The sequence below is a fragment of the Solea solea genome, chromosome 3 (genome assembly GCF_958295425.1).
Source record: "Solea solea chromosome 3, fSolSol10.1, whole genome shotgun sequence".
Lineage (NCBI taxonomy): Eukaryota > Metazoa > Chordata > Actinopteri > Pleuronectiformes > Soleidae > Solea > Solea solea.
In genome coordinates this window covers 31,394,468-31,416,782 of record NC_081136.1, presented here as the reverse complement: position 1 = coordinate 31,416,782, position 22,315 = coordinate 31,394,468, and the positions used below count along the sequence as shown (strand labels likewise).

At 42.4% G+C, this 22,315-nt stretch overlaps 1 long non-coding RNA gene across 1 annotated transcript in view; it reads right to left on the bottom strand.

Annotated features, from left to right (window-relative positions):
• Positions 1–489: 489 nt before the first annotated feature.
• The window catches only part of LOC131456698 (uncharacterized), a 46,692-nt gene continuing 24,866 nt past the window's right edge, over positions 490–22,315 (bottom strand). Inside the window, exon 3 of the long non-coding RNA XR_009239922.1 lies at positions 490–754. This is a non-coding gene — a long non-coding RNA (uncharacterized LOC131456698). The remainder of the gene's footprint in view (positions 755–22,315) is intronic.

The following is a 22,315-nucleotide window of genomic DNA, read 5'->3' as shown; positions in this document are numbered from 1 at the left end:
TATCGATATTTAAATTGATAAATTAAGGCGCTGCTCAAATGAACTCGGGAAACTCGGGTGGGAGTTACCTGGCCGAAGTTTTGGCTTACAGGAGTTTACAGTGGGATAATGGCGGAGAAAGCTACTTTAAGAGATGCTCCATCCACGTTCTATACATAGACTTTATGCACTTTGTTCTCCGTGTTGTGAATAAACACTAAAAACTTTTCATGGAGGTTTTGTTAGACAGATATGTGATTGTCTTGCAATATATTGATCATCACAGAGTCATTGTATCGTGATATTATTGGTATCGTGTATCATATCATACATTGTGATTCCCACCCCTAACGATTTGTTGCTAGTTTTAAAGAAAAATAAAGTCAATGAAAGCGACAGTGTCGTTTAGTGTATTATTTTAGTGCTGCAGTCCTGAGGTACCTGGACTTTATTTTACAAGTTCAATGTTACTTTGTTCTACGTCTGCTCTGCTCGGCTCTAATCCCTTTACATTCTTATTCGGATAACGTTTTTTACATACATACATAAATGATAAGCTAATAAATATGAAGCATTGGTAGTATCTAAAGTACCTCAACCACATATCACTACTTAGTTTTCTAGTTTGATATGAAGGATTGAGGAAAACATGTGTAATGTATGATATGTTCATGCCTGTTGTCTACACTCAAATCCTCGTTTCAAAGCAGGCGTCAGATGTTTTCAGGCTCCCGCAGCCGTAGGCCTCCTCGTCATCACTGACTCCTGAGGGATCCTGCGACAAAAACACAAAAGACAGGAGGAGGAGGATGTGAGATGTGAGTGGGCTGCTTATTACTCCAGTGTGGCTGTTTGCTGTATTTAATGATTCAATCTTGGAGCTTCATTACAGAATCAAGGGTCATTATCTTTTGTGTGATGAGAAGCTCCAACAACAAGCTCACTGTTGGATGAAATGGCTGAGTGGCGTTCTTAGTGTCACCTGTCAGTCTAAAATAAGGTTTTTCCTTCTTCCTTCAACATTAAGGATTCAATATGTGTTTATGTGTTCTCATTGTGTACTTTCATACTTGTCAAAAAACAAGATCATTTAGTTACAGGGCTTGAAAAAATTGTGGAAAATGATATGTAATAAATAGCCATTACGACTCCAGCCCCCCTTGACCTTCATGTGAAGGATAAAGTGGTTGTTGAAGATATCATTTTGCCTCTGCTTGGTCTTTGTAAACAGGGATGATGTAAAAAGTGCATCCCTCATATGAGAAGGACCTCTGTCAGACAAAACTATCAGACCTGAATGTGGGAGTGTTTGTGTGCGTACAGCGGCAGTGCAGGGGCGGGGACAAGAAGGGTTTATCCCATCAAACTTATTTTTTGAGCGGAAGAATTTACAGTCAAAACGTATCGCTTTAAATCACACTCCAACCTGTCTGCAGACGTCTTGCTTTACTAGAGCAATTTTCCACTGGCTACACCTATTTTATAAAATAAACCGACACAGGAATCGAACCGAACAATGCCGAACTGTAGATCAGTTAAAAAGACTAAAAAATCCTGAAAACATCCTTTAATCGCCAGCATTTAAGAAGGAGATTTCTAAAATCTCAATATTTAACAGAGGGGTTTGAGAACTGTATAGCGCCAACAGTTGTGTGGAGCAATAAACACAATAAGTGCTTTGTAACGACTAATAAAGGGAGCGTATCCCATCAATATACATGCTAATTAGTAGCTAGTTAATGGTGAATTTGTGCTGCCTAATATTAGGTGTTACTGTGATCATTTAAATGCAAGGCGAGGCACGCTGCAGCAAATGATACACTATGAAATAGTTCAGGAAGTATATGCTAGATCTACAGAAAACAACCTGCAACTTCAAACTGCCATTAACCACAAACCCAATTACGTCCCTTGTTGAGACGCAGCAGCAGCAGCAGCAGCAGCAGCAGCAGCTCCCACTTGATGTCTTTATGAAAAGTTGATAGCGATGACACCTGCTCGTACACCCACTGTGGTGAAAAGTGCTGACAGCTGAGCAATAAAAGCCTTGAGGAATATGGATATTTCATATACAAACACTCTAGCTGCACATTTTACACCAACTGTTCTCATTGAGGAGAAAAAAGTATTTTAAGTTTTAATTTATGGTCAAAATAAAACGGGGGGCCTGAAAATAGTTTGGGATAACAGTCCACACAATGAGCTGTGACATCTTCATTGAAAAATGATTGATTGGGCTGCCAGGGAGAGAGGCCGTTTGAGAGACAGATCACTCAAACAGTCAAGCTGTAAAAGCCCAGTAATATGATGAATGGTCCATTTACCCCACAGATGAGAAGAGACTTGCAATAAGATGAAACGTGTGGTTTTGGACGTGTCCCGGTCACAGAAAAGATAGAATTCCTTACTAATACGCCTGTGTTCCCTGTCAGACAGCAACGCTGGAAATGTATTTAATTTGTGAGTGATTTTGTGCTACGGAGAATGCGGCGCGGCTCGTTTATCACGCGGGGATTGTCTCGGAGCAGTGGGGGGAAAAATAAATAGATATATCGATTATGAAGATTAACACCTGCACAAATCCCTCTGATGCAAGTTACTACTGGCAGAAAAGTGGATATTTGTAATGAATCCAATACTTTAAACATATTTCTTCCACGTTTGAAAGTTTGAGGCACATTTTGTTAACACGTTGGACCTGTTAATGTCAATGTAGTGTGTTTTTTTTTTATCATGTCTGATAGCTAAATCTGCTATTATACACATTTTTTCTTGTTGTGTCCATGACACAAATAAACTTAATTATTTAAACATTAGAACTATAATAAAAACCATTATGAGCTTGAACTGGTTCTCCCTCACTGCAGGCCCTCGTGTCTACACTCATCGATCACGAAAGCACCATGTGATACTTCTAACATGCACCAACTGCATCAAAAGTCAGCCCCACCAATCACTTAACCAAACAATGTCCCAGAGGATCCAGAGCATGTTGATACAGCGACCCTTTTCCTTTTTTTTTTTTTTAGCATCCATTATTAATGTGCAATAGATGTAGCAGCCACAGATCTGATAAGGGCAGGGCTCTGATGGATCTCCAGATAGGCTTTCGTAGAGGGGGGGAACAGATGTAGAGTCGCGCATCAGAGAGAGATGGGGTAGCCGTGTGATCGTTTCCACCCTGCAGCGAACAAAATAGCCCTCATATATCCCCGTAATCTGCATTAGTGCTGGAGCACAAGCCAGGAGACAGCGCAGAGGGGGATGAGTAATGGGGCTACCGCTGATTTGGCAGGTCTATATTACACCTCAAATCTGAGGCAAGCCCAACTGGCGAGAATATGAAATGAGGATGTCACAAATGAACATCACCCCCCTGGACACAGTATTTATCAGCTCATACTACACCCAGAAACATGGGTTTTGAGAGAGCTACGGGCCATTTTCAAAAAAACTGTTTTCCACAAGGGTTATTGGCAGATTTGCCCAGAAGTATGTTTGTATGAGTGTGGAATCGCTTAGAATAAGTATCTTACATGTACTTTAGGACAATTGTCTTGTGGTCATGTCAGCCCAAACCAGACAGAGCGTGTGTCTTGCAGTTTGAAGTGGACGCTGAAAGCTTAAAGCTTAAAAAGAGCATATTTTCTAGAATGTGTAGCCCACCGTAGTTCCTCTGATGTGCTCGGGAGAGGAAGGAGGAATCCTTCCTTTGTTACACTCAGCAGTCTCACCATTGGATGTCACTAATTATTATGCTCCGGTTAGTGTGTGTTTGTGTTAAGGTGCAAAACCAACTGGGTGAAATAGGGACACATAGTGCATTTGAATAAAAGGAGACGGTGAGGTCATTTTAGTGGTGAGTATACACCATGTCTGTCATCTCGTGCTTCCGTTTCTTTTCACCTTGGCTCTTCAAAAACAATGCGGACCTCCCGTGTGGCAGTCCAGATGTTTTATTCATGCACACGTTGGTTTAAAATAGTCACACACTCCCCCTTTAATCCACTTTAAACAGTTTTGACATACAAATATGTCATTTTAAGTATCTGATTGAGAGACATTTTGGTTTTTGACAACTAAATGCATGACTTGTACAGTGCAAGCGGGTCTTTTCATACTTGGTAATACTTTGATAAAGGATGGGAACAACCTCCAGTTCCTCTTCTTGACTGGCACATCTCAGCTCATTTCCTACTTCCCTCCCAGAGCTCGGCGAGCTGCGGGATGAGTAATGACCGAACGCTGTTTTTTTGGCGTGTTCTGTCTGTTTTTGCAACCCAGAGAATACCTTAGCCGCGAGCAGCCGTGTGACTGGCAAGAGTGCGAACAAAAGCCCCCGAGCCAGAACAACGACAACAAAAAAAAGAACTTTTCTGTCAAGCAGCCACAGTGGAGAGTGCATCCTAAAAAAATAAATAAATATATGTATGAAATGTATAACCAACAGACTGCAAGGGCAATTAGTTGCATCCAATGTGTCTCAAACTTTTTTTTTTTATTATTCCTACTTCGGAATTAGCACTCAACTGAAGGAACAGGAACAAAAATCAGCCGTAACAGATGAGACACACGCAGTCAAGCTATTTTCAACGGCGCCGTTTTAAATTACAAGCACACATTTTTGCACATAGCAGAAATCTTTTCATCTGCTCTCAAACACGGCTAAATCCTGAGATGAGAGGATGGAAAAAGAAAAAAAGAAAAAAGAGAGCATAACAAACTCAGTGGCTGGCATTAAACCCTTGTAATGGCTTGTAACTGGATATGCTTACTTGCTATCTGAAATTAAAGCGCAGATATTACATCCCTTGAGGCCAATCAAGTAGTTGTGTGCATATTCTTGTGGGACATTAACACACACACGCAAACCACAGTTGTGTGTATGGCGTTGTTTATCGCGCGCGTGTGTTTAATTTGCTTTCATAATTCAACGTTTCCCGCATTAATAGATTGATTCCGGTGTACATCGGCGTTTATAAACTACTGAAATGTCTCGTAAAGACAACTCACACACAGCTCAGGGAAAACGGCGCAGTGTCTACACTCTAACGCTAATGCGTTTACTTTGGTTTCACTTTGAATAGATATTTGATTATCGGCGGGGAGACAGATAGCGTGCCGCCACACGTAACAAATGGTGCAGAACTTTTACTTCTTCATCAGATAAAGCCGAATCATTTAATCAGCACCGGTGCCTGCAAACATCAGCATATGGCGGCATTAAATTTACATCATGGGAGCGATGCGCGGCGGCGTTTCTCTGTTCTCTTCACAACATTTTATTATTATAATCATTATTATTATCTGGGCAACACATCAGCAAAAAATGCAAGTGCAACGGAGAAACAATGGCAACAGAAGTGTTACAGCAGATAATGAGCCCATGAGGACAAACAGACGTCAGAGCGTGTCCATTTATAACCTAATCCTCGTTGAGGATGTTTGATGTTTCAAGGACCTTCATTAAAGACAACCTGCATCTGCAACAGCAAAATTCATTCTTTGTAGCCGCCAACGTACAGCGGCTACAGAGGAGACCACAGCATTTTCATTATGTTGTTGCTAAAGGGCGCGCCTGTGTGAAAATCCCACTCTCTCTCTCTCGGTAACCTTTATACTTCACCTGATACGCCTCTAAGTTTCTGCTGCTGCTGGTTTTTCACTGCTAGTGTATAAAGCAGATTGCTTTTTTTTTCTTTTTTTTTTTCCCCTCCCAAATTGATGTGTCTCAACGAGAAAATGCTCGCGGAAGCATTTTGTAAGCAAGTAGAAGATTAACTCCCTGTTCCAGTGCAACTTCTGACTGACCCGCACAGTTGGAGGGTGTTTTTAATCACGTCGCTACACATATAGGTTTCAGTTAGCGAAGTGCCCTTTGTGGAGGACGTAGCGTCGAAGATGTTAGCTTGCAGCAGTCGTATAGGAGCAGAATAAGCTGCTAATTAGACTGGATAGTGTTGCATTGTGACTGAGACTTCAAAATGACGCTTACTAAAAGGGTAAGACCTGCTATAAATATATTTAACAAGCCAGAAATAATTATCAGTAGAACTAGTGTCATTTCACGAAAAAATAAACATAAAAAAGATGTTGGTTTTATGCTTTTATAAGCCGTTTAACTGCTGATGACGCTTCATGTTTCACCTGTTGAGTTGTGTTTAAAAGAAAAGTTTATTATGTGCCCTGGAAAAAGAAAACTGGCTAACACACTGGCACAATTACTACACATTTAAAACGAAATAGTTTTTTAGAGTGTTGTGTTGATACAGGCGACACAAAAAAGTATAGTATAGTAACGTGAAAATGACCTTTTGCTACTAAAGAACAAAGATATTCGTATGGCAAGCTTATCTGCTTTAAATAAAAAAATAGTTACAAATTTGAGAGGTAACGCATGTAAACAAAGAACAGAAGTACAGAAAAATAGAAAGAGCTACAGAGTACTGCAACACCACATAACTTAATTCACTAGTTTGAGCTCATGTTCAGCTCAGTGCTCAGAACAGAGCCTCACTTACTTCTCGCCACCTCTTTGAACAACACTGCACGGAGATGATGATGTTTATGCGGGGCGGCTAAGTGACGAAATTATTAATAAAAATCAAAACCCTCCTCCCAAGTACGCAACAAATCACCCTTATCTACTCCGTCCTTTCTCTTCCTTCCCCATTTTCATAACTCACAGAGGGCTCTCTCTCCCTCTCTCTCGTTGAAGTCAACGTGAGAACATTTTCATGAAGGCAATAAAACGCTCATCAGCAAAGGCCTGAAATGATTTTTTAATATGACGACATTTTAATGGGGACTGAAGGAGATGGCTGGTTTGGCTGATGGCAGCGTCTCTTTATCAATGAGTGGCAGGGAAGAACTAATGGCACTAAAACAGAAGGCTGCAGACTTGCTCTCTCGCTCTCTCTGTCCCTGCATCCATGTCTCTCTCTCACACATCACATGCTTTATATTCTTTATTTGCTCGACCTAAAATTAAATTTTGCAATGTTGGTAAGATATGAAACCACTGTTAACTCCTGCAGGCTTCTTATTACTTTACAAGAGAAGCCCTATTTGACCTTTGTGGGAACACATACACACTCCAGAGTCTCCTGCCTCCATCTTTCCTCCAGCTCCCTCCCCATCTAAGCGTTGACGTCATCTGTGATTGATTGGAATTGAATCTTATGCTTAGTTACTAACGGTTTAGCTGCGCGAGAGAACCTGTCAGAGGTGAGTGCCGAGATTGAACGCCACGCCAAAAGGTTGCGTTATTGGACAGGAGAGGTTATGATGAAATTACAGATAGAGCCGCACAGGGTTTAGCATTTGAAAAACACGAGGCGAGCAGGTCCATATATGTCAGTCAAAGGAAAAATAAATATGTAAAGCTGCTTTTAATGTTGGATGGAAATCACGCGTCCTGTTCCAAAGGCGGCCAAATCCTCGGAAGCACAGCTGAGAGGTGGGTAAAGTATTGTCACAGTGGTGAAACGTGTCCACATACTGCCGCCAAGATGTGTTCCGTTGTCATGGTAATGATTGTCAAAAGTGTGTTTTTTTTTTAAACGTGACTTTCACTTGAAGCCTTGAACCTAATGAGTTGTCAAGCGGGAGGGAGAAAGTCAGCGCTTTGAAACCGTTGTAAACTTGTGATAAGCAGCAAATTAATGTCAGAATAACGTCGCTCTCAGAGATGCTCTACTCATTACAGGCGGTTACATAACAATGTGAGAAGTTCCTCTTAAGTTAATTACACCCTGCATTGCTTCATACTTCTTTAATAAAACTTCCACTCCATGATGCCAGTGCAGTGAGCAGTCAGACATGGCTGACCTCGCCGCCCAAGGTCATGACAACAAGCCGTTTGAGGAAGAGAGGCTCCATCCTACCAGACGCTAAACAGAATCACTTCTATGCCCCCTTTCCTCTGTTGCCGTACAAGGTCGTCTCATGCTGGCTACGCCTCTGCAATTAGCATGCAGCCTGTGGTGTGGCCTGTCTGGCGGCAAACACACAAGCATGACGCTCTGCTCTCCTAATGAGATGCCAGTCAGCAAGGGTGCCTGTGGGGCTGGTAAAGTAAAAGAGGGAAAAAAGGAAAAGAAAAAGAAAAACCCTCCTGGGGAGTCTGCACCATCTCCTGGGTGGTAGAGGAGATGGCTGGGGTGCATACAGATGGCCAGGGCATGGCAGGCAGCTAATTTTACATAACACACACTATTTGACGGCTGCTTTCATCTTAATTGTGGTATTCGAGCCTGTGTAGACCCAAGAGGTTTGTAACCGCAGCCTTTATTCAAACAGAGGTTTCACTACACAGGACAGTTGCAGAAGTTGTTTCACACTCTAGTTCTCATAACACTAAGGTTGCAGCAAAATGCAGGGTTTCATTCTGTAACTTTACATCTGAAATTCAGGTGCTGGTTTGAAATTGAGGGGTACATTTCAAACTTGAGTTCCAAATATACAGCCTTGAAGTACATCAGACTATCTGAGGTAACTAACAAGCACTAGCAACTACCACTTTGAATCCATCAGAAAAATAAGATGGTGACGTTGTGTAGCTTTGCTGTGAAGCCGTTGAATGCAGTCAAGCTAAGCTGCCCTTGTGAGTAGACAATCGCAACACCAAAGCATCGGAAAAGCATCGCGTGGAAGTAGAGTTTTGACGATCTCGCGAGACTGACACTAAAGCTGAAGACACACTACAAGATTTTTTTCCTGATAATACCCACGATTCACGGTTGGGTCAGCGCTAGTTGGGGATAGTCGGCATGGCTAGCTGGCAAAGAAATCTGTTTGCGTGTGAGGGGTAAAGACTCGAATCTGCAAGTGTGTGAAGGGTAACAGACCCGACCCGACCTCAGTTAAAGTCAGTCAAACATGTTTGAATTTTTTGAGCCATCTCTGGACGTGATTGAAGCCAATGTAGCGTCAGAAAAACGAAGATGACAGGAAGTAGCGGGAATATCAATGTCGCTAAACCCAGTCTTTCAAAATCTGCTGAAACCAGTTGCTTATTGTGTTCTCAAAGTCTTCTTAAAACCGGTAACAACTGTGAAAGTTGTGTAGTGTGTCCCCAACTTAAGACAAACAATAAATAAGAAAAATAAGAAAATAATGTTGTCAAGTTTGTGTGCATACCGATTGGGGGGGGGGGGGGAATATCTTTGAGGGAATACCCTCTAAACTTTACTTTTGGAAAAATGGACAGCCCTAGTAAGGTTTTGGGACTTTTTGGGTCTGGAAAACTGATCATTTATGACACGTAGTGCGTCGTCAGAGAGAATAACATTTATTAGTATGTTTGATTTTTTTTTTTTCTACGATGTGTTCTGACTCACCAATGATGTAAAGCACTCTACGTGCAAAAATTAGAGAAGATGAAGTTGGTGGTGGGAGACGGAACTACGAGACAGAGACAAATGTGTGTCACTGTTTGTCCTCCAGCCCAGCCTCAAGGCCCTCTTCATTCCACTGTCATCACATTGCTCGTGATTGTTGGTCAGGTTTGTGAAGCACAGTGCAGTCAGGTGTGTTTGTGTCTTGGATTAATGGCTCTTGCCTAATATGACACGTAACAGACAAGAAAATTGTGTAGTCTGTCCCCGGCATGTGAGAGCCTCCCAGATAATGTAGTTATAGGTGCATGCGCTGAAGCTCTTCTGTCTAATTATTTGGCACGGCAGACAGCCATAAATACTATAATACTATTCAGGTACTGTTGCTATGTACAAGTGCAGCCCCAGTTCAGGATTCTTTGAAGTTGAAATAATAAACAACTTGATGCTGCTCAAAGTTCACCGACTGAAGCTGTACATTATAAAATCTGTTTTCTCAGCAGAACATTCATCTTCACTTCTGTGAGACTGACACAAAATAGATTTTCTTCCAGCCCTGAGACTGGATGAATTGATTGCTTATTTCTATTGCATCTTACCAATGTTAAGCTTTTACTTTCAAATGTATGTTTGCGATAATGTAAAGGGCGCACGATAATCATGACTGATCCCGTTGCAATATGTGGACGGTAGAAGTGTAGTAGTGTTGATTGTCATGGTTTTGTGATGAAGGAGTGAAGTGTGAGTGCAATTAGAGCTGAGCCGCACCAACGAAAATGTGTTTTCATGAGCTTAAATTATTCCTCGCCTATTTTGTATTCACACAAAAAAAGTATTCTAGGTATGTGATCTTCCATTAGCAGCTCACTAATCATCTTATTAGCACTTCTTTTCACAGCCAAGCTATCCGTGAATACCAGCTGCTAATTACTTTCATTTTGCAGACCAAATTTGTCAATCGAGTACATGTACATCAGAGGATACTGTGCACGAAAATGTAATTATTTGCTGTGTCCTGTTACATTGTGTGACCTGTAATGTGACCACAGGGTTAGAAACACGTCTTTTGTTTCTTGCGTTAGGTTCAGTGCAGCGCTTTTAACATTATTCATCGTGCCTTTTCACCACACAGTGAACTAGAGAAAATGTTAATGCACCCCGTGGTGATAAAATATTCATCCACTACCGGTTAAGTTAGCTTTTTTTCCCCAGTATTAATAGTTCTTCTGTGCAGCTCCGGCTTCTTACGTACAGCATGCACTGTTCCTCAGCTCGGCATGAGGCATACAAATCACAAAGCACATTTTCATACAGTGAGGAAGTCATTATAATGCTGCTCTAGTCTCCACTGCCGCCTACAGCAAGGGAAATCTTTGGGTTTGCGTGTGTATGTCTGTGGCAAAAAAAAATGCACTCAACAGCTGCAATAAGGAGCTATTTAACCAGAATATTATCATTAGTGTGCCTCTCTGTGAAAAACCAAAAATGAAATCGGAAGTTTATCAAGGCAAATAGAAAAGGTTTTGTTCCTGCCTTGGATCTGGGTCTGATCCTCTGAGGCACTGTGTACACACACTCTGCAATGTTTTGACCCAAATTGCTTCTTCTTGCAAAGGGAAGTGATGTAACTGGGTCTTTGAAGAGATCTGAAGTACATGTTTTACCTTGTTGTATGAATTGGGCGCTTGACTGTGTTATGATCTGATAAAGAAAACAACAGATTTTTCCTAATTGCCAACACCTTCCATTTTGTTGTTGGGTGACATGACAGCACTTTCTTCCCGTCTTTGGTAGAAAAGGACAAGCACATTGTATACAACTGATCATACACATCCTAAAACAGCCCTGTGGATTAAAGGCGTGAAACGGCGACATGCCTCACAAAACCTCGATGGCGGCTAATGGCCCCGAGTTTGTAATGGCATCCGTATAGCACCGCTTGACGAGCTGCCAAAGGGGGTGTACTGTTATTGTGGAGCCAATCACCCACTAAGTATTTGCTGGCTCCTATTTCCTTCCTGCTAATGTGCGAGCCTCCCCAATGCCGCAGCTAAATCGACTCTTTACGCCTGACTCGTCACCCTGCAGTGACGCACAGAGAATCCCAAAGATGCATCGTTGGAGGCAGCCTAATGTCTCTGTTGCCATGGATACATCACGGCCAGGGATGTGGCTGGGCGGGTCAGGACGCCTTTACTGCATCCCTAAATCATGGCAAGCGATGTTGGCCGATGATTAGGATGATGAAGCTGACGTGACCTTTGCAAGGGTGTTGTTAGTCGGCGATTGCTCATTTTTAATGTGTGTTTGGATCTGCTGTGTCACATGGCGCGTGGGAAGAGGGACTCCGTGGACCCCAGAAGAAACAGAGGAGGAATTTATTTTACTTCCGTAAAAGTGAAAAAACGCACTGGTGTTCACTCAGCGTGGATGTCACATCTTAATCCGAACCCCTAATGACAAAAGGAAGTGTAACTTCCTCTAAATGTTCTTATATCGTAACGTAATTACCGTAAAACAGCTACAATTAATGTAATCATGCTGTTATCTTTTTTTCAAACGAGGTATATCTCATGGGAGAGGGAATGTTTGTAGCGACGTTTCAGCCAGGTAGCCGTGTCAAGCTTCAAAGTCTACCTATAGGCATGGTAAACAGAAAGGTGTCCTGCCGATAAGAGCAGCAAAAGGCAAAGCTATGAAATTGAGAGGCAAATAAACTCATAGAGATGCGAGTTCCCAAGAGGTCTGTGTGGGAATGAGTAATACGCGGAAGCAAGTCGACGGGCTACAAAGCCCAGACATACTTTGCCCCCCGTTATCGTCCAGCACAGATGTGCCTCAGCCTTCTCTGCAGTGTTCCCGTTCGCCACATCCATCACAGAAGTGCACCTTGGGAGATGGAGAGAATGGTGCAAGAGCCAAACCCACCATCTGCCGTCGTTTAGAAATAAATGACAGGCCCAACCCTAGTGGGAGCTCGTCTCATTCCACTGCCAGCAACGGTGCGGTGACGGGTCCGCCCAACCTTCCCTTCTCCCTGAAATCGATGTGTGAGACCCCTGCCAGTCACGCTAGAGTGTGCCTCGGAGAGAGACTTGGAGTGGATTTGGTCGGTGAAGCACAGTCCTTTACTCAGGGGAGCAGGCAGGTGGAACAGCGTGGTGAAACCAGCTGTCTCCCTCCTGATTAAAGCAGCCAACATGGAGAGTCGGAGAACTCGGACTTAAGGTGGATCAGCTCCACTTTATTTGGGGTTTATTGATGATCCACGGATAAAGATATTATCCAGCCAGGACCGCCTGCAGGAAATGCTTGCGTCCCAACATATGAATTACTAACATTTCAAAACACATGTAATGTGCATTAACAAAACTGTGCAATTTAGCCATTTTCCCAAGGTGGAAATTAAGGAAAATGAAGTAGCAAACTGGACCAAATGGACAAACCAGCTACCGTGTGAGTGATAAATGAAGCCACAGGAATCATTAAACTAACACACAGACATAACCATCATCAGGGTGAGAAACTACAGCCCAACTATAATTTGCCTAAAACAAAAAAAAAACACACACAGCCTTTTCCCTCACTGTCATTAATCTCTTGCAGGATGATTTCCTGCACTTTTTCTTTGCCAACTGCAAGAACAGGCAAAGTACTACTTCACCGAGTTCTTGTACGTGACACCTAATATAAGTTTTGCCCCAGAAGTGAGATGGGAGGCAGACTTTATTAATTTCATGGATTTGGAAATGAGCCGTGGTGATAAGGCTATCACTCTCTTATCTGGGGATGGCGGGGGCGTAATTAAGCCGATAGCCAGCGATGATGAGGAAGTGGCGTGAAAAAAAAAAGCCTTGGGGATATGAGGGCGGATTCTTCAGGGCTCGTTTACCAGCAGGATGATTAGATTGGCATTTAATTGCCACCTTTTCTATTTTTAGGGTGGGAGGTTTTCTTATAAAGCTCCCTCCCCCGCTTTTTCAATTCTTCTTTTTTTTTGTGTGTGTGGTCAAGGTCAGTTTAAAGAATGTTCGATTGGGAGATGCGCCGACTTTAGGGCAAAATGGTATGTGGCGGGTTAGACTGTGGAGGTGGAACGTGGATATGTGGGAGATTGGGGTCAAGAGTGGGTGGATTGCAGCATAAGACAGAATGTTTGTTACAAATGGCCAAGTTTCATCTCGCTCACCTCAAACTCTGATAATAGTTTCGCAGCAACAAACTCCAATCAACTTGTTATTGATTTCTGGCCTCACTGTCTCACTGCACCAAAACTCCAACCTCAAAGTCTGGATCCTGTGAATCCTATTTCATGTCTGATTATGACCAGGTCAACTGTACAAAAGCTGCTCCTAATATAAAATGGCTGTGTTCTCTCTCTCTCTCTCTCGCTCTCTCTCTCTGCAGTCTAAAGTTTAAAACATAAGTCACTCCAATCAGAATCTGAATTCCTGACAAGGTAAATTAAGAGCGAGGCAGAGGAGCTGCCGGGAGGCAATGAAGATATTTTCCACTGGACAGGTGTCAAGAAGAAACATTGTGGTTTAAATGTTAAACCACAAGTCAATATCAGCCTCTAGTGATTAAAATAAATCTCTTAGTAATATACGATTTTTTTTATTGAAAAGACCTAAATCCCCAATTTTTTTTTTCCATCCGTCTCAATACTCTGTGTTTTCCCTGATCTTTAGATGTTTCCATGCTGACAGTGGTGTGTTGGGTCAGTTCTCATTTTTGTTGGTGGTTTGATTTCACTTATAAAGTAACTGCTAACACAGTGCACATATTTATATTTCATTTATATTACTCTAAACCACTTGTCTATACTTTGTATATCACAGTGCACTTTTCTGTCTTTGTACTCTGCAAAATGACAATAAAGTTGAATCTAATCTAATCTAATGTACATGTATGACAGGTTAAAATGTAACCCTACAACTGCAACCTAAATCCAACTGTTACTGCATTTGTGACCATATATATATATATATATATATATATGAACATTTGAGGTCCAAATCCCTACTATATCTTAATGTTCTTATGTCTAAACATCATTGTTGTTGAGTTTTAACACTGTAATATCTATTTTCTTTTTCCATTTTAAGGTTTTATATTTGTTGTGAATGTCTTGTATTAATAAATTTCCGTCACAGAGCCGTCATACTCAGTTTTCCCTGCCAGGGAAGGACAGATGTAAACAAGCTTATAGCTCACTCAAGTGCAGCCAAAAATAAACCCTCTATACACCGTCCCTGACAACTAAACTAACAAATAAACAATGTCATGGACCTCGGTGTCATTAACAAGCGTTTGCTTGTCTAGTCGAGTCTTTGCATCAGTGATTCTCCCTTTGGCAGAAATGTAGGTGTGATACCTCTGTGCAACTGGACAAAACAAATTATAACTACATCCTTGAATCTAGGGCTCCAGGAATGCTAATATCCTGCGGGAGCAATAACGTTTGATAGTGTGACTTTGCTCGTCCACTAACAGATGATTGCGCGACGTGAGGCACACAAAGCTCTAAACTAATGAAGACCTTTGTGCGAGCCAGACGTGAGAATATTCCTCTGCCGCCCCCTGACACCCATGATACCTTTCCAGTGTAAACATCCAAGCCTGCAGAAAGGGCCTGCAAATTGGCAAAGGCTGCCTGTAAAACCATAATCCCTGCTCCTTCTACAGACGTGCGGCAGAATAGAGTGTTATCACCCCGCCTGACACACTCCTGTGTTTTCCCCCAGCATCCTCAGGGGTTTATCACTCCAGCATTTCATTCCATTATCCTGAGCACACCGGGGCCGTCCTCGGAGCAGGGGAACGAGACGACTTGTCAGGGTGGCAGAACAAAGAGGGAGCATGTCGAGCAGCAGATTAGACTGGGAGAAGAAGTGCAGGGCTTTGGGGAACGGAAATAACGGAAAGGGGGGGGAGATTCAGGTGGAGAGGAAACACGGGGGATGGAGAAACTGAACAAGGGAGTGAAGGAAGAGCAGCAACTTTTTTCTATCTCACCTGTAGTGGTGATTTCCCCTTCTACTCATGAGTGGGAAAGTCCCCGCGTTTACAAAATCTCATTTGTTGCTTCTTTATCAAACGTTATACCTTGCATACAATTCCCTGCGAGGAGAAGCACATCATTCTTTTAATTTCCTTTTAAATTGTGCAGTGAGTTTGGATTTGTGCACCACAAACTATGATGAATTACAAAGGAAGACGAGCAAACAGGGACAGGAGAATCATACAAAGACCTTTTTTTTTTGTGCCTTATTCTAACCATCATTTGAATTTAGTTCAATGTACTGTAGTCATTATTCTTATCTACTTCCTGCCTTACCTAAAACATCTGCTTGGTATTTGGTTTTCTTATAATCTTATCCTTCAAAACACTAGTGAGAACATTGTACAGTACATTGAAGGCAATTTATATATAAAAATCTTCAGTTGATACAATAGATAACTAATTAATTAAATTTCAATAAACTAATGTAAACATGATGTTTTTTTATGTTCATGTAAACCATTTTATTTTTTAAACTAGACTTAGTTCTTTCAAATCAAATGAAAAAAAAAAAAAAAAAACATTCTTTGATGTTAAGTAAGTTAAGTAAATGTTGCACTGTGCACGTCTTTGGGCACAACATTTAGAGGTTATACGGTCTAGTGATTTTGGAGCGTCTGGCTCTTGTAGTTTTAAAAGATCGAGGCTGTTTGTCAGACAATCAATGGCCGGCTCGAGCGAGGCGTCCTGCAGACACAGACCTCATTTTGTGTTTAACCACAGCGGATTAGACTTTAACTATGTGCATGTTACACCCACACACACACACACACACACACACACACACAGGTGAGACATCATACCACAGTACATCCACAGAGCTATAAGGAATAGACAAACACACGTGGCAACCCCTAGATCCCACACTTCATTACACTTGCGGCCATCCCTGACTGGAGTAAATCGATGCAGGATAATAGCCAGCGCCCTCACCCCTCCATCACTCAGTCTCCCACTCCTCCATCCATCCACCCTGTCCTCCCTCTTTACCACCATCCATCCATCGCCCGTGTCTACGTTCACTTGTTCATCTTTATTACCTCCTCCCTTTGTCCAGCCCTTCCTTTTCCTGCGCCCTCCATCCGACCTGATATTCCCCACATCTCCTCACACTAACAACCACTCTGCCCTCCTTTCCCCTCCGTCCGCCGCCCCCTCCTTCTCCTCCATCTCACCTGTCTGTTTTCATCACCGCTGTGGATCATTCCCCCCTATCGGGTGCGGGGCGCTGTAATGCCGCCGTTGTATATAACATGTCTGTTGTGATCACTGACAGCTCGGCCCTGCTGTAATGTCAGTAACGGGGATAATAAGCTCATTTTGCATGGCGGTTTCGTGTCACTTACGTCTGTCGGAGCTGCTTCCTATGATTAAGATCGGCCGCGTCTCTGGGGGGGGAAAGAGGCGCTATTAGCCTGTTGGGGATTGGCTGGGGTGTTTAAAAAATCCATTTGGTTAAGGGCGTTTCACATGAAAGCAGAGAACTTGCTGGGACTCTTTGTAATGGCGATATTACCTTCATTTAACAAACTAAATTGATCACAGTTACCAGCGACGCCGGCGGAATGGTCAAAGTTTAGCAATTCCTCAAACCAGCTGTGGAAATAATTTACTGTGGTTAATGGGCCACTGCAGGCTTGTTGCATACAATTAAAGCCGTGATCCATTATTGCAAAGAAAACAAGAAAATGGCCAGTTACGCTTGCTTAATTTCACAAGGTCGGGGCACATTTGATCTGAGCACAGCGCTGGGTGCAAAATGTGAGACTTTAAAGCACATTTAGAAACTTTACATGATGTTAAAGATGGCGTTACATTAAACATTTTACAGAAGAGGATGCTTTTCAGTGCAGCAGCATATTACGTATGCATTATAGACCATTACAAAATATTAGACATTGTCTATCTTGTTTACAGTCAAATAGAGCACTCAAAATATTGAGTGATTAAAAATTGAGACGCAAACAAGGTCTGGATTTGTGATTTGTAAGATTCTCCGTTGACTAAACACTGAAAGAAAAGATTACGATAGAGGCAAAGAGAGACACATGAAATATTCAGAAGGACTGTGATGAAGTGAGGCTTGAAAGAAATACAAGGAAGACATCCCTTTGATTATTTTAAAAAAAAAAGAAAGAAAGAAGAGAGATCAAAGACCCTAAGCCTCCCCCTGCAATATTTCACACTTTTAAGATGCGAAACATTCCCGTGGCCCGAATCAAAAGCACTAAAGTAAGAGTATGATGCATTTGTAGAGAAATGGATCGTGATGTTCTGTGTGCACAAAGAGAGAATTCTGATCACCTTTCTCCCGCCTTCCCTTGCACACAGGGCCGTTTTCACCGCAGACATTTTAAGATGTCAACGTAGAAAAACATAACAAACCGTTGTTATGTCTTGTGGCGGCGCGCACGACAATGGGACCCACGAAACTGAAGCCGCTAAATGACATTCAGCCGCCATTTATTTTAGTTTTTTGCACCTCAGCTTTTCCCCACTGTGACACGGAGTGAAAAATGACCCTGACTTGAGAGTGTTAACACATTACTTCAGTCTGACAGAGCTGCGAGCATGACTGCAGACTCCTGAATAATTGGACCTCCCCGTACAGTATGTGCCATATGGTAATGACTGGTCGGCTGATTAAACTTAGTTTGGGAACAACCTATCGGATATTATATTTATTTACTGTTGATTAATCTGTTTATTAATGAAAATACGTTCACATGAATTAATGAACATCAATGTGTAAACACGCAAGATTGAATTTATGTTATGTTGTGTTGAATTATTAAGTTTTAAAAGGCTTTAGGTGCCCTAATGTTTAAAGATGCGGGGCATAACTTTTGATTTTATGGTTCTTATTATTATATATTATTATTATTCAAGTTATCGTTTGGTTTGGTCCATAGAATGTCAGAAAATGTTGATTGGTGTTTCTCAAACCTAGAAACCAAAAACTAAGCAAATAAACCAGAACAAAATTCACATTCAAGAAGCTGAAAAATCAGAAAACTTGTTTTAATTCCTTAAAAACACTCAAACAGATGAATCGATTGTCAAAACAGTTGACGATTAATTTAGTAATCAATTCATAATCAATTCATCAAGTAGTTGTCTTAGCCCTACTCTAGTTATTCTTCCTCATTCATCTGGAAACATGCTCTGTCAAGCAATACTATCAGACCTGTCTGTGGAACTACTGGGTTTTTTTGTGCGGTAGAATTCACTACTGAGTTTGATTACATAAGCATTCAGATACTAGACGACTAAAAGTGCGCAAGTGTGTCAGGAACACAGACGTACTGTCGTTGTGTTTTATTTAGAGCTAAATAAACAAGTATTATAATAATTTTAGGAAATTTCATCCATAATGCCAGTACCAAAGTGTCTTTGTTCCAGCAACTGCAGGTCAGGTCAGGATAATGTTGTTTTTTTTTTAGCAATCTGAAGTCAATTCATTTTCTACAGCTTGAATTAGATCCTGGTCTCTACACGAGTTATCCTCAGCAGACATCACCTCTTTAGAGAGTTAGAAGTTTTGTGCAGCTGAACATTTCCCATCAGTCCATCATGTGATGAGCAGTAGTGGAGTCTACAACAACCCGGATTTGCTATACAGCTGACAACCGTCAGCTACCTCAAATCAGCCAGCTCTCCACGCAACATAAAAATGTGAACACGACAGCTGTCTGCAGGAAAAGACACCTCTGGATCTCAGTTAATAAAGAATTGAAGTCTGAAGAACATATATGGCCAGACAAAAAGAAATGCAAAAATTCCAGTGTTGGGATTTATTTATCAGCCTTTGTCAGAGGGAATTCAAACAGCCTGTGCAATGACACTGATGTCCACTCCTTCAAAATCTAAAGGTCTCACAGATTTGAAAGCATCTGCCTTCTTGTCACAGATGATGAATGACAAAATGCGCGCACGAATCTTCTCGAGCCTTTAGGGTCGGCAAAGATGAAAACAGCAACCTCTGTTACTCGAAATGTCAATCCTGCAATGAGTCCTGAAAAACAGAAACCCGCAGTGTTGCGAGAATCAAATATTCATTATCTCACCAGAAGAGAAGCCTATGGCTCAGTGACACTGGTGCTACCAAGGGGATGTGAAGTAGATGTAAGAGACAGAGGGTGAGGCAGAGCAAACACTGCGGCAGCAGCTGCTCTCTGCAGTACAACCATTAAGACGGGAGGAGGCAACGCTCCTAGGAGGAGGCATGTAATGAATGTGCATCGGTGGCGCGCCTTAACATCTGCGCATCCCAATTTCCTGCCATACTTTCCTCTTCTCAAACGGGAGGAAGTGACTGAGGAGACTTTTAAAAACTGTGAGAGGGAAACTTTTATACATATATATGTATATAAATGTATAAATAAAAATGCAATTCCTGCCACTAACGCACATGGGTCCCAGCGTGACTCGCCTCGCCTCGGCACGGTTATTTTTGCTTTTCCATTAACGATAGTTGGTTCCAAGCGCATCACAACCCCTGCCGCAGGAAGAACTGAACAAATCTGTGAACTTTTGACTGATTCTAATGATTCGGTTACACTGAAAACAACTGCTTTTCAAGTCACTCGTCCTACGTTAAAACGGCGTAACAGCAGTCTCATGCAGCCGTGCAGATATGACTCTGCCCATGTTATGTAGGTACTATATTGTAATGGAAAACCAACTACCTTTTACGTTTTAGTTTTTACATCTTGGGATGATTCCAAGACCAGAACCAGAAGACCTGAGCGTTCAAAGGGTCAAAGCAAATCAGATAAATATGAAGGCCCAAGACCATTAAGAGCTTTAAAAGTGACCTTAATCGATTCTGAGGCTCACGTGTAGCCAATAAAGAGACTTCAGCACAACAATAATCAATCCTACAGTTGATAAAAGCAAGAATTAACGTCTCTGCATTGGCTTGGGAGAGAACTCTGGGAAATGAAATGCTGTCTTTAATATGTTTCTTTAAAATCATTTTTTACTTGATTACATGGGCCACACGGTGGTGTAGTGGTTAGCACTCTGGCCTTGCAGCGAGAAGACCCGGGTTCGAGCCCCGGTTGGAACAAGGGCCTTTCTGCATGGAGTTTGCATGTTCTCCCCGTGTGTGCGTGGGTTCTCTCCGGGTACTCCGGCTTCCTCCCACAGTCCAAAAACATGCAATGTGGGGATAGGTAAATTGGACACTCCAAATTGACCATAGGAGTGAGTGTGAGAGTGAATGGTTGTTTGTCTGTCTCTGTATGTGGCCCTGCGATGGACTGGCGAACTGTCCAGGGTGTACCCCGCCTATCGCCCGATGTAGCTGAGATTGGCACAGCACCCCCCGCGACCCTCTGGTGGAGGATAAAGCGGTAGATGATGACTGACTGACTGACTTGATTACATGGGTTCAGTTTTTAGTTTGCCATTGAGTTTCTCTCTGCGAGCGTCACCACCGATGATTAAAACCTCCATTTTGTCCTGAGTGAGCTGTGGAAAGTGTTCTGCCGCCCATGACTTAATATTTAAAATACAGTTAGAAGGAGGATCAATTTGGTGTTTATGATGCTGTCAGAAATCAGCAGGGGGGGAGGCATAATAGAGCAGCCGTTTATGAATTCCATTTCTCGTGTCCTCTCTTCTTAATGTGGTCCTACAATCAGGCATGTATTGTCCAAAAATCTTGATTTCAGTATTTTTCTTTATATGAAAAGAGCTTAAACAGGATGGGCGGAAAATAAAACGGAAGAGGCACCTCGTGTTCCGGTTTTTGGCGTTTTCTTGTTAAAAACACCGTTTTTACGACGTTGGGAAAAGTGGACAAAAGACGGCAGTGGTGGACGAGAGAGACGGGGGAATCGGGAGCATGAGGGAGGAAGAGCTTCCCCATCCCCCTGCCTCCTCCTCGTCCACCTCCTAACCATCTCAGCCCTCCATCCCCTTACAACTTTTCTTTGGGGGCTTCTTATAAACCAACCATCTATCTCCATTATGCCCCTGAAATTGCTATTTGTCGCTTTGCGGGGAAGAAATAATCAATATGTCTTGTGGGGGCAGCGAGCGCATTAGAGGAAGCAAATTGATGTCTCTCGCCCCAGCGCTCCTCACCCAGCACACTGCACCACAGCTAATGGGAAGCCTGACTCGCTGGCAGACAGGGAGCCAGGATGTGTGTATCATACGTGTGTGTGTGTCATGAGTAAATGAATGAGCGAGTGGTCAGGCAATAGGGTGTTTGTTAATGCAAAGTGAATGCCACTGTTGGGCCGTGTTGTTCGTGTGCTTATGTGTGCTTGTGCTGTCAGGAAAATCCAATATGTGTGTGTCTTGGCTCCTTGTGTGTGTGTGTGTGTCCAGTGGCGACAGAGCCTTATCTCCCACAGCCATCCGGTTCTTAGGTCTTTGGGCTGTCAGAGGCAGATAGCCCTGTCACTACCCCAGCATCCCCCTTGAAGGCTTCCTACACCGACTGACACACCAGAAAATCCCCACCTGATAAGTGCATTGCAGACAGACGTGACTCGCCCAGCAGTCCATCTCCTCTGCTCTGGTTTGTATTTCATTACACTTCTCTATCAACCCCCGATCACAGGCCAAGGAAACATCCCTTTCTTGGTTTTTGTTTGCTTGTTTGTTTTGAACAAATACTTGAAAATGCCTGTTTTATCACCAGTCAAGTGCAAATTGTTTAATCTCCATGTTGTGGCTTTGAACTTTCTCGGGCTAATTTGATTGTCTCTCACCGTCTGTAGGCAACAAATGTATATGACATATTAGAGCTGCAACGAACGATTAGTTTCCTCTAGCCCTGTTGGCATCTGTGATCGGTATGTATGGCACTGAGAAGAGGCGGAAAATGATTATAGTGTTGAGATGTGGCCTAAAGAAACAGCCTTATCTCTTGTACTGTATCTATATCAATACAATAAAATACATCGCATACATTGAA